The 13,590-nt window shown below is 46.8% G+C and overlaps 1 protein-coding gene across 4 annotated transcripts in view; it reads right to left on the bottom strand.

Moving 5' to 3' along the window:
* LOC117508238 (myelin protein zero-like protein 2) overlaps window positions 1–13,590 on the bottom strand; it is a 98,529-nt gene that overhangs the window by 72,982 nt on the left and 11,957 nt on the right. Inside the window, exon 1 of one of the 4 annotated variants that reach the window (XM_034167912.1) lies at window positions 12,809–13,135. The exons of the other annotated variants lie outside the window; for them this stretch is intronic. The gene's annotated coding sequence lies outside the window, so the exon portion shown is untranslated. Of the gene's footprint in view, window positions 1–12,808; window positions 13,136–13,590 lie in introns of those variants that run through there. 4 annotated transcript variants of the gene reach the window in all.

Below are 13,590 nucleotides of genomic sequence, written 5' to 3'. Positions count from 1 at the left end.
TTAAAACCGACATTGTTTGCATCCTCGTGTCTCCTCCTCCTGCTCCTCCTGGGCCGACTGTAATCCGTCAGGCGATAGTGTCCAGGGGAAATGTGGAATGGGTGAATGAGGATAAGAGTTTAATCCATCAAACCTCTTCCATTCCCACTCCACAGCTGACTCAACAGCTTCTGGATTGCAAACTCCCGGGGGGCATCTGCTGAGTGGGTTTCTTTTTTATCCTACTGGTGAGCTGACGGATCAGCATTCAATAGACTGGTGTAGATTCTAGTATGTAATCTGAAGCTGGACCGGCTCTATGTTTACTGAGCTTCACCGGCCACAGCGACTCCGGACCTACTATGATTTACATTTTGGCTTCCAAGCAAAAGTCTGTGCGTGAGACAATATACACAGATCTGAGAGTGAACACCCGAGGAGACAGTCCTCTGTCCGTTCACTATGCCTGAAGTCAAACTCAGACCAGAACTTTACTTACATGCTATCGCGACAGGAAAAGTACGTACACAAGCGCTACAGACCCTGCACTGATTGTAGCCTTTAAAGAAAAAAAATTGTAATTGATATGGATGCACATTCCTGAACCATCCAGCAAGTGGTAGACATGTCTATGGGATATTACATAAACAAAACAAAGTTGCTTTCTTTGGTTGTTCTGGTGCATTAAAGTTAACCACTGTCTCGACAGTTAATCACCATTACCTGCTCTTTTAATGCCAAAATCATGTATAAGTTTGAAGGAGAACAAGGAACCCATCGTAAGCCCCTTCGGCTGCTCCCTTGTTTTTCCACTCGGGGTCACCACAGCAGACTCAAGATGTTTCTGCATGTTGATTTGGCACAGGTTTGATGCCTGATGCAATTCCACATTACATGGAAAAAGTTGCAGGGGTGACATTTGAACTGGGAACACACAGAAACCAAGCGCACTAACCACTTGGCCACCACACCTGCACAATAAGGAACCCATAAAAATGAAAGTTTTACTCATTTTTATTGTCACTGAAGCAATATTCATGACTCAAAACAACTCATTTTCAACTTGAGTTTTATTATGTTTCACATCAGGTGGCAGATGTGTCAATGGGATTTTGCACAGGCAAAACAAAGTTTGTATTTTGACTGATCTGGTGCATCAGTGTTACCCATTGTCAAATCACTTCATCTTCATTATATGTTCTTTTAATTTGCTGAGTTTTGATTTTAGAGCCTAGCCAAGAAGGTTATGTTTCCACTGCTGTCTGTTTGCAAGTAATCAGGATCAAAAGGATCAGAATCAGGGTGGCTCTATCATTTTTAAATGTTGATCTTTGATCCTGATTAATTTGATCTTGAGCCTGCCTTTAAGCTTTCATCTTTGAAGCTGATGTCTTTGATCCTGTAATCTGGATGGCTGATTCTTTCAACAATCCAAATCAGGAGACAGATCCTGTTGTTTGCTTCTGTGGTTGTTGGAAGAATCAGCAACCCTGATCTCAGGCTGAGAGATACCATATTCAAAGATTAAGATGTAAAATCCATATTTTGATGGAGTACACACCAAAATTTTATCAACTCTTCCATGGCGTAAGGCTTATTTTTTCACGAAATCTTACTGAAATCCATTCATGTACTTTTGAGATATCCTGCTGACAAACAGACAGACACATGGCAACAAAAAATATCCTCCTTGGTGAGGGTAAAAGTAACTTGGTGCCCCTTTGTTGGGGACAGAGACCCCAGGTTGGGAACCATGGCTGGAGCATAGGGGTCACCATGCCTGACCCTGGAGATCATCACGTGTGCATGTTTTCCAAGTGCAACCACAGGAGATTTATCAAGTCTGGTCTTTTCTAGCTCTTGATTGGCTGAGCACTCCTGACTATCAAATAGCAGTGGGCGGAGCAGGGAGAGGTGGAAAAAAATACAGGGCAGGTGACCTCCAGAAGCAGGGTTGGTGACCCCAGCTCCAGAGTACACAGAGACATGGGCAGTAAAGGGACAGTAGATATGTGGATTTACAGTGATGGACAGAATAAGAAATGAGGATTGATAACTAAGAAAGTGTAAGTGGGCTGCAGAGGTTTAGTCAGAGTACAAGTGATGCCAAAGAGGATTGACTGGATAAAGTGGTTTGGAAATGTTCAGCTCCACAGAGAAGAAGGAAAAGACGAACCGGAAGAAGATGGTGATCGTTTACACCGACTAAACTATTTTCATGCACATGTTGCCAATCTGACTGTTGTGTGGGCCGCCAGAAGAGGAGGTACTGCTGGCCCACCACCAAAGGGCGCCCTGCCTGAAGTGCGGGCTTCAGGCACGAGAGGGCGCTGCCGCCACGTACACAGCCGGGAGTGACAGCTGTCACTCATTAATTCCTGACAGCTGTCACTCATTCTTCATCATCGCACTCCATAAAACCCAGGCGTCATCTCCACCTCATCGCCGAGATATCGTACTTCATTGGAGGTAAAACTCTCAGCCGTTGCTTTTGTCTTTTCTGACAAGTGTTTGTTACACAGTGTTTGCAGTCAGTTCCGTGAGTGCTCGCAGCCGGAGGCTGAGTGTGAGAGACGTGGAGAGCAAACGTCTTCGCTCCCCACGCTATTCTGTGATAAGTACTCTCAACTGCTACACGTACCTGTTTTCTGAGTGAGAGGTGGAGGTGGCAGTCCCACTGTTGTTGTTACTGGGTGTGCACACACCTACACTTGACTGTCTTTGTTCTCGCCAGCAGTACCAGATCCGACAGTCAGGGACGGTGATCACCTGGGAATTCGGGACTTGGCGGCTCCAGTATTCACCAGGTTCGGTGGCGGCGGAAATCGTGTGGTTCCGGCTCTTCTCAGGACAGACGTCTTCTATCCTCGAGCCTGCCCACACGTCACCTTTGTGGATTGACTGGTGGTTGGCTCTCACTGCGGTATTGTATCACTTCCTGTTCCGGAGCACAGCGGTGTTTTTCTGTATCTGTTAGCTGTTTAATCTGCGCAGTTAGATTGATCTAGTTATCTAGATTACGATTTGTTTCCCAGTGTAATCTTTACGTGCCTTAACTAAAGCACTCCTTCTGCTGAATCACCTCTAAATTATTTACACATTATTCACTTTGCGTGTTTTTAGGAATCCGCTAGCTTAGCGTAGCTACTAGCTCTTAGCCGATTTAGCATGGCGGCTTCTCCTGTCTCTCCCGCACTTTTCTGCTCTGGGTGTGAAATGTTTAGTTATTCCTCGGCCTCCTTTAGCAGTAACGGTACTTGTAATAAGTGTAGCTTATTCGTAGCTTTGGAGGCCAGGCTGGGCGAATTGGAGACTCGGCTCCGCACCGTGGAAAATTCTACAGCTAGCCAGGCCCCTGTAGTCGGTGCGGACCAAGGTAGCTTAGCCACCGTTAGTTCCCCTCTGGCAGATCCCGAGCAGCCGGGAAAGCAGGCTGACTGGGTGACTGTGAGGAGGAAGCGTAGCCCTAAACAGAAGCCCCGTGTACACCGCCAACCCGTTCACATTTCTAACCGTTTTTCCCCACTCGACGACACACCCGCCGAGGATCAAACTCTGGTTATTGGCGACTCTGTTTTGAGAAATGTGAAGTTAGCGACACCAGCAACCATAGTCAATTGTCTTCCGGGGGCCAGAGCAGGCGACATTGAAGGAAATTTGAAACTGCTGGCTAAGGCTAAGCGTAAATTTGGTAAGATTGTAATTCACGTCGGCAGTAATGACACCCGGTTACGCCAATCGGAGGTCACTAAAATTAACATTAAATCGGTGTGTAACTTTGCAAAAACAATGTCGGACTCTGTAGTTTTCTCTGGGCCCCTCCCCAATCGGACCGGGAGTGACATGTTTAGCCGCATGTTCTCCCTGAATTGCTGGCTGTCTGAGTGGTGTCCAAAAAATGAGGTGGGCTTCATAGATAATTGGCAAAGCTTCTGGGGAAAACCTGGTCTTGTTAGGAGAGACGGCATCCATCCCACTTTGGATGGAGCAGCTCTCATTTCTAGAAATCTGGCCAATTTTCTTAAATCCTCCAAACCGTGACTATCCAGGGTTGGGACCAGGAAGCAGAGTTGTAGTCTTACACACCACTCTGCAGCATCTCTCCCCCTGCCATCCCCTCATTACCCCATCCCCGTAGAGACGGTGCCTGCTCCCAGACCACCAATAACCAGCAAAAATCTATTTAAGCATAAAAATTCAAAAAGAAAAAATAATATAGCACCTTCAACTGCACCACAGACTAAAACAGTTAAATGTGGTCTATTAAACATTAGGTCTCTCTCTTCTAAGTCCCTGTTGGTAAATGATATAATAATTGATCAACATATTGATTTATTCTGCCTAACAGAAACCTGGTTACAGCAGGATGAATATGTTAGTTTAAATGAGTCAACACCCCCGAGTCACACTAACTGTCAGAATGCTCGTAGCACGGGCCGGGGCGGAGGATTAGCAGCAATCTTCCATTCCAGCTTATTAATTAATCAAAAACCCAGACAGAGCTTTAATTCATTTGAAAGCTTGTCTCTTAGTCTTGTCCATCCAAATTGGAAGTCCCAAAAACCAGTTTTATTTGTTATTATCTATCGTCCACCTGGTCGTTACTGTGAGTTTCTCTGTGAATTTTCAGACCTTTTGTCTGACTTAGTGCTTAGCTCAGATAAGATAATTATAGTGGGCGATTTTAACATCCACACAGATGCTGAGAATGACAGCCTCAACACTGCATTTAATCTATTATTAGACTCTATTGGCTTTGCTCAAAAAGTAAATGAGTCCACCCACCACTTTAATCATATCTTAGATCTTGTTCTGACTTATGGTATGGAAATAGAAGACTTAACAGTATTCCCTGAAAACTCCCTTCTGTCTGATCATTTCTTAATAACATTTACATTTACTCTGATGGACTACCCAGCAGTGGGGAATAAGTTTCATTACACTAGAAGTCTTTCAGAAAGCGCTGTAACTAGGTTTAAGGATATGATTCCTTCTTTATGTTCTCTAATGCCATATACCAACACAGTGCAGAGTAGCTACCTAAACTCTGTAAGGGAGATAGAGTATCTCGTCAATAGTTTTACATCCTGAAGTGTCTGACTCCGTGGTATAACTCACAAACTCGTAGCTTAAAGCAGATAACCCGTAAGTTGGAGAGGAAATGGCATCTCACTAATTTAGAAGATCTTCACTTAGCCTGGAAAAAGAGTCTGTTGCTCTATAAAAAAGCCCTCCGTAAAGCTAGGACATCTTTCTACTCATCACTAATTGAAGAAAATAAGAACAACCCCAGGTTTCTTTTCAGCACTGTAGCCAGGCTGACAAAGAGTCAGAGCTCTATTGAGCTGAGTATTCCATTAACTTTAACTAGTAATGACTTCATGACTTTCTTTGCTAACAAAATTTTAACTATTAGAGAAAAAATTACTCATAACCATCCCAAAGACGTATCGTTATCTTTGGCTGCTTTCAGTGATGCCGGTATTTGGTTAGACTCTTTCTCTCAGATTGTTCTGTCTGAGTTATTTTCATTAGTTACTTCATCCAAACCATCAACATGTTTATTAGACCCCATTCCTACCAGGCTGCTCAAGGAAGCCCTACCATTATTTAATGCTTCGATCTTAAATATGATCAATCTATCTTTGTTAGTTGGCTATGTACCACAGGCTTTTAAGGTGGCAGTAATTAAACCATTACTTAAAAAGCCATCACTTGACCCAGCTATCTTAGCTAATTATAGGCCAATCTCCAACCTTCCTTTTCTCTCAAAAATTCTTGAAAGGGTAGTTGTAAAACAGCTAACTGATCATCTGCAGAGGAATGGTCTATTTGAAGAGTTTCAGTCAGGTTTTAGAATTCATCATAGTACAGAAACAGCATTAGTGAAGGTTACAAATGATCTTCTTATGGCCTCAGGACAGTGGACTCATCTCTGTGCTTGTTCTGTTAGACCTCAGTGCTGCTTTTGATACTGTTGACCATAAAATTTTATTACAGAGATTAGAGCATGCCATAGGTATTAAAGGCACTGCGCTGCGGTGGTTTGAATCATATTTATCTAATAGATTACAATTTGTTCATGTAAATGGGGAATCTTCTTCACAGACTAAAGTTAATTATGGAGTTCCACAAGGTTCTGTGCTAGGACCAATTTTATTCACTTTATACATGCTTCCCTTAGGCAGTATTATTAGACGGTATTGCTTAAAGTTTCATTGTTACGCAGATGATACCCAGCTTTATCTATCCATGAAGCCAGAGGACACACACCAATTAGCTAAACTGCAGGATTGTCTTACAGACATAAAGACATGGATGACCTCTAATTTCCTGCTTTTAAACTCAGATAAAACTGAAGTTATTGTACTTGGCCCCACAAATCTTAGAAACATGGTGTCTAACCAGATCCTTACTCTGGATGGCATTACCCTGACCTCTAGTAATACTGTGAGAAATCTTGGAGTCATTTTTGATCAGGATATGTCATTCAAAGCGCATATTAAACAAATATGTAGGACTGCTTTTTTGCATTTACGCAATATCTCTAAAATCAGAAAGGTCTTGTCTCAGAGTGATGCTGAAAAACTAATTCATGCATTTATTTCCTCTAGGCTGGACTATTGTAATTCATTATTATCAGGTTGTCCTAAAAGTTCCCTAAAAAGCCTTCAGTTAATTCAAAATGCTGCAGCTAGAGTACTGACAGGGACTAGAAGGAGAGAGCATATCTCACCCATATTGGCCTCTCTTCATTGGCTTCCTGTTAATTCTAGAATAGAATTTAAAATTCTTCTACTTACTTATAAGGTTTTGAATAATCAGGTCCCATCTTATCTTAGGGACCTCGTAGTACCATATCACCCCAATAGAGCGCTTCGCTCTCAGACTGCAGGCTTACTTGTAGTTCCTAGGGTTTGTAAGAGTAGAATGGGAGGCAGAGCCTTCAGCTTTCAGGCTCCTCTCCTGTGGAACCAGCTCCCAATTCAGATCAGGGAGACAGACACCCTCTCTACTTTTAAGATTAGGCTTAAAACTTTCCTTTTTGCTAAAGCTTATAGTTAGGGCTGGATCAGGTGACCCTGAATCATCCCTTAGTTATGCTGCTATAGACATAGACTGCTGGGGGGTTCCCATGATGCACTGTTTCTTTCTCTTTTTGCTCTGTATGCACCACTCTGCATTTAATCATTAGTGATCGATCTCTGCTCCCCTCCACAGCATGTCTTTTTCCTGGTTCTCTCCCTCAGCCCCAACCAGTCCCAGCAGAAGACTGCCCCTCCCTGAGCCTGGTTCTGCTGGAGGTTTCTTCCTGTTAAAAGGGAGTTTTTCCTTCCCACTGTAGCCAAGTGCTTGCTCACAGGGGGTCGTTTTGACCGTTGGGGTTTTACATAATTATTGTATGGCCTTGCCTTACAATATAAAGCGCCTTGGGGCAACTGTTTGTTGTGATTTGGCGCTATATAAAAAAATTGATTAATTAATTAATTGACTGTAATCTTATTCTGAGATTGTCTGTATGTTCGTTGTGCTCCTTCACAACATTAAATTGTTAATTTTTGGCTCATCTATTGACCGTTCATTTGCGCCCCCTGTTGTGGGTCCGTGTCACTACACTTACACAACAGGATATCTCGGCCAGCGTCATGGACTCCGAGGGGCATCACCCGGCTGTTGAACGACCAATGGGAGAGCAGGGAGCGCAGGCGTCTGCAGGAGGCGTGATTGGTGAGCTGCAGCACATTCTCACCGCCTTTACGGCTCGGTTGGATCAAATGACCGAGCAAAACATCCTCCTGAACCGCAGGGTGGAGGCTCTCACCGCGCAGGTGGCGGCGAGCGCTCAGGGCACTGCTGCAGCTCCTCCTCCTGCCGACCCTGTGCAGGATATGAACGTTCCAGTGGTGGTTCAACAACCCCTCCCACCATCCCCTGAAGCATACATAAGCCCTCCTGAGCCGTACGGAGGTTGTGTGGAGACGTGCGCGGACTTTCTCATGCAGTGTTCGCTCATCTTCGCACAACGTCCCGTCATGTACGCGTCAGATGCTAGTAAAATAGCTTATGTGATTGCTCTGCTTCGGGGTAAGGCACGCGCCTGGGCTACAGCGCTCTGGGAACAGAACTCACGGTTGTTATCAGCATACACTGGGTTTGTGGGGAAGTTCAGAACAGTGTTTGATCACCCTAACAGAGGAGAGACCGCTTCAACAATGCTGCTGTCAATGCAACAGGGGCGCCGGTGTGCAGCCGAATATGCAGTCAACTTCCGCATCGCGACTGCGAGGTCCGGCTGGGATGACGTTGCACTCCGCGCCGCCTTCATAAACGGACTGTCATTGGTCCTGAAGGAGCATCTGGTAGCTAAGGAGGAACCGCGGGATTTAGATGGGCTTATCGATCTCGTTATACGGTTAGACAATCGGTTGGAGGAACGCCGTCGGGAGCGAGGCGAAGGACGTGGCCGAATACGCGCCGTCCATCTCCCTTCCGGGTTCGAAAAGGGGCCGCCCTCCCTACGCTCCACAGCCGCAGCGCTCTGTGGGGCAACAGCTCCCCCTGCTGACGTTGTTAGGGAAACGCACAGGGCCAAAATGAGGAGGCTGATCCGCGGGGAGTGTTTTCTCTGCAGCTCAAAGGAGCACAGACAGAAAAACTGCCCCAAACGGCCACAACAACAACCGCCCTCAGAGACTGGGCTAAGGGGGGGTCAAAACATTCACGTGAGACACACACAGATTGCCACATGACTCCCAGTTACAATCCTGAGCGGGGATTTAACCCTTCAAGCCCCAGCACTGGTGGACACGGGGTCAGAAGGGAATTTGCTAGACAGCAGATGGGCAAGGGAGGTAGGGCTCCCTCTGGTGGTGCTTCCTTCGCCATTGCAGATGCGGGCACTAGATAGCACCCTCCTCCCTTTAATCACACACAAGACACAACCAGTAACTCTGGTGGTGTCTGGAAACCATCGGGAGGAGATTGAGTTTTTTGTAACTCCTTCTACCTCCCGCGTGATTTTGGGCTTCCCATGGATGTTGAAGCACAATCCCCAGATTGATTGGCCGTCTGGGGTGGTGGTTCAGTGGAGCGAAACCTGCCATCGGGTGTGTTTAGGATCCTCGGTTCCTCCCGGTTTACAGGCTAAGGAGGAGGTCAAAGTCCCTCCCAATCTGACGGCAGTGCCGGTTGAGTACCACGATCTTGCTGACGTCTTCAGCAAGGATCTGGCACTCACCCTTCCCCCGCACCGTCCGTACGATTGTGCCATTGATTTGGTTCCAGGCGCTGAGTTCCCGTCCAGCAGGCTGTACAACTACTCACGACCTGAGCGCGAATCAATGGAGACCTACATCCGGGACTCATTAGCTGCAGGGCTGATCCGGAACTCCACCTCCCCGATGGGGGCAGGTTTCTTTTTTGTGGGCAAGAAAGATGGCGGACTCCGTCCATGCATTGATTACAGGGGGCTGAATGAGATTACGGTTCGCAACCGATACCCGTTGCCATTGTTGGATTCCGTGTTCACCCCCCTGCATGGAGCCAAAATCTTTACTAAGCTGGATCTTAGAAATGCGTATCACCTGGTTCGGATCCGGAAGGGAGACGAATGGAAGACGGCATTTAACACCCCGTTAGGTCACTTTGAGTACCTGGTCATGCCGTTCGGCCTCACCAACGCCCCCGTGACGTTCCAAGCCTTGGTTAACGACGTCTTGCGGGACTTCCTGCACCGATTCGTCTTCGTATATCTGGACGATATTCTCATCTTTTCTCCGGATCCTGAGACCCATGTCCAGCATGTACGTCAGGTCCTGCAGCAGTTGTTAGAGAACCAACTGTTTGTGAAGGGCGAGAAGTGCGAGTTTCACCGCACGTCTTTGTCCTTCCTGGGGTTTATCATCTCCTCTAACTCCGTCACCCCTGATCCGGCCAAGGTTGCGGCGGTGAGAGATTGGCCCCAACCAACAAGCTGTAGGAAGCTGCAACAGTTCCTCGGCTTCACTAATTTCTATAGGAGGTTCATTAAGGGCTACAGTCAGGTAGTTAGCCCCCTGACAGCCCTGACATCTCCAAAAGTCCCCTTCACCTTGTCAGATTGGTGCGAAGCCGCGTTCAAGGAGTTGAAATGACGGTTCTCTACTGCGCCAGTTTTGGTGCAGCCCGACCCTAGCCGCCTGTTCGTGGTTGAAGTGGACACCTCTGACTCAGGGATAGGAGCCGTGCTATCCCAGAGCGGAGAGACCGATAAGGTTCTTCACCCATGTGCCTACTTTTCTCGCAGGTTGACCCCAGCTGAACGGAACTATGACGTCGGTAATCGAGAACTCCTTGCGGTGAAAGAGGCTCTTGAGGAGTGGAGACACCTGTTGGAGGGAGCATCTGTGCCGTTCACGGTTTTCACTGACCATCGGAACCTGGAGTATATCAGGACCGCCAAGCGGCTGAACCCCAGGCAAGCCCGCTGGTCACTGTTCTTCGGACGTTTTGACTTCCGGATCACCTATCGCCCCGGGACCAAGAACCAGAGATCGGATGCCTTGTCCCGGGTACACGAAGACGAAGTCAAAACGGTGCTGTCGGATCCACCGGTGCCCATCATTCCGGAGTCCACTATCGTGGCCACCCTCACCTGGGACGTGGAGAAGACCGTCCGGGAGGCCCTGGCACGGAGCCCGGACCCCGGAACCGGTCCGATGAATCGTCTATACATCCCACCAGAGGCCAGAGCTGCAGTCTTGGACTTCTGTCACGGTTCCAAGCTCTCCTGTCATCCAGGGGTGCGAAGGACCGTGGCAGTTGTCCGGCAGCGCTTCTGGTGGGCGTCTATGGAGGCCAACGTCCGGGAGTACATCCAGGCCTGCACCACCTGTGCCAGGGGCAAGGCAGACCACAAGAGGTCCCAAGGGCCTGGATTTCGTCACGGGCCTCCCGCCGTCCCAGGGCAACACCACCATCTTCACGATAGTGGACCGATTCTCCAAGGCGGCCCACTTCGTGGCCCTCCCGAAGCTCCCAACAGCCCAGGAGACAGCAGACCTCCTGGTCCACCACGTCGTCCGTCTGCATGGGATACCCACCAACATCATCTCTGATCGTGGTCCCCAGTTCTCCTCACACGTCTGGAGGAGCTTCTGCCGGGAACTGGGGGCCACTGTGAGCCTCTCGTCCGGGTATCACCCGCAGACCAATGGACAGGCAGAACGGGCCAATCAGGAATTGGAGCAAGCCCTACGCTGCGTAACGTCTGCACACCCGACGGCCTGGAGTGAACATCTGGCCTGGATCGAGTATGCACATAAGAGCCAGGTGTCCTCTGCCACTGGCCTCTCCCCGTTTGAGGTGTGTTTGGGGTATCAGCCCCCATTGTTTCCCGTGGTGGAGGGAGAGGTCGGTGTGCCCTCAGTGAGAGGTGGAGGTGGCATTCCCACCATTGTTGTTACTGGGTGTGCACACACCTACACTTGACTGTCTTTGTTCTCGCCAGCAGTACCAGATCCGACAGTCGGGGACAGTGATCACCTGGGAATTCGGGACTTGGCGGCTCCAGTATTCACCAGGTTCGGTGGCGGCGGAAATCGTGTGGTTCCGGCTCTTCTCAGGACAGACGTCTTCTATCCTCGAGCCTGCCCACACGTCACCTTTGTGGATTGACTGTAATCTTATTCTGAGATTGTCTGTATGTTCGTTGTGCTCCTTCACAACATTAAATTGTTAATTTTTGGCTCATCTATTGACCGTTCATTTGCACCCCCTGTTGTGGGTCCGTGTCACTACACTTTCACAACACTGACTGCACCTTTCTGTGACCTTCACCAGCCATGCCTACTATGAATAATCCAGCCCCCTCATTCATTAAACTCACTGACAACAACACCTGACAATTAGTTAACAAAGCCGATACCGATACTAGAGGTGGGCGATACCGGGAATTTTGGTATTGATCCGATACCAAGTAAATACAGGCCCAGTATCACCGATATCGATACTTTTTCATATTTAAGCTTCATAGATCCAAAAGACCTAGGATAGAATTTCGCCAAACATTGTACGTGACAACAAAATACTTTATTATCACAATCAACACTTTTGTTTAAAAAAATATCACTCAACTTAAAACAATATCTCCTGAGGTACAGGGCTGACAAACCACAATACAAGGGTGCCCTGCTCCGTGTTGTGTGACACAGTGCAGCGCTGCTCTTACAGACAGAGAGTAGACTTTGATGAATCTGCGTGCACATCAGTCAGTGTGTGTGGAAGAGAAAAAAAACCTTTCGTATCAATCTTTTTACAAAAGGATCGTTCAATATCAATACCAGTGTTGGTATCGATATTATCGATATTAGGATCAATCTGCCCACCTCTAACCGATACAGTTTCAGCACGGAGACTGAATTACAACTGCTGGCTTACTGTGAACCACAAAACCAGACACACACACACACACACACACACACACACACAAAAACCCTCCCAGTTTGGCAAATTCTCTGATCACAACTGTACATCAAGAGAAAATAAGTGAATAGCTGCTGATGAATCTCTTTCTCTCTGCACATGGATCTCCCGCTGGTATTCCCCGGAAAGCGGTGATTTATTCCTATAAAGCCAACAGAGGTGTTGCTTTAACGGGAAAATCGACTTGTTTACAGTCTCTCTAAACAGTTGAGAACAAGTGGCCAACCAATTACACGCAGCGCACCAAAAGCGTGTGTGTAGTGATAAATGAATTTTAAATCCATGTTTACACTTTGGCTTCGACTGTCGTCTCATGTTTTAAACATTATGCAGGGAGGAATGCCATAACTCTCAAACACGAGAGTACCTTAAGCCCACGCTGCAGGTTGACCCTCCATCAGTCACACATTGTGCCATCACAGTCCAGCGTGTCCAAAAGCCGCAGCTTTGTTTTGTTATTCCTGAGAAAGGCACAGGGATAAATGTTATTTACCAGTAAACAAGTGGCTCGTGTGAGAGCTTTTAAAAGTCTGAGCTCCACTCGGAAGTGCTGGTATGCCGCAGTCAAGACGAGTCATGTGGGGGAATTTTTGTGTGAGGTGAACCTGTAAGTCAGGACAGGTTGGCACATGCCAGGAGAAGAAAATGCTGCATCCAGACTGAAGAAATTAAAAACAAGATCACATGTAACAAAAGAAAGAATGTACATCACCAACCAGCACAGCTGACTGTGTTAAATATGTTCAAAGTGAATGGTGGATGTCAGTGGGTATATTAGTGAAACGCATGTTTTCTGAGTCAAAAATCTAACTTTTGACTGAAGTATTATAGTTATAATGTGAGCTTTTTGGACACATGAGGCTCCACAGGAGTTTGAACTGCAAATCTACGGCTAGAAATGAAGAGTTCAGATGCAGAGAAAAAAAAATGCTATTTTAAATGGGAGTTGAAAGAAAAACACATAAAATATACGGATTTCCGTCAAGAAAATGAAAAATTGCATGGTCAAATTCTTTCATATTTTGCAGAATGTTCCTTTTTTTTTTTTTTTTTTTTTTTTAGTTTTGGACTTGTTTTCATCTGTGAATAGCGCTGTGCTCATATTTCTTCTTTACAGCTTGTATATACAGTATGTGATATTTAGAATGG

Source organism: Thalassophryne amazonica, chromosome 4 (genome assembly GCF_902500255.1).
Source record: "Thalassophryne amazonica chromosome 4, fThaAma1.1, whole genome shotgun sequence".
NCBI lineage: Eukaryota > Metazoa > Chordata > Actinopteri > Batrachoidiformes > Batrachoididae > Thalassophryne > Thalassophryne amazonica.
The sequence above is the reverse complement of the archived record's forward strand: the minus strand, read 5'-3'. Positions and strand labels throughout refer to the sequence as shown.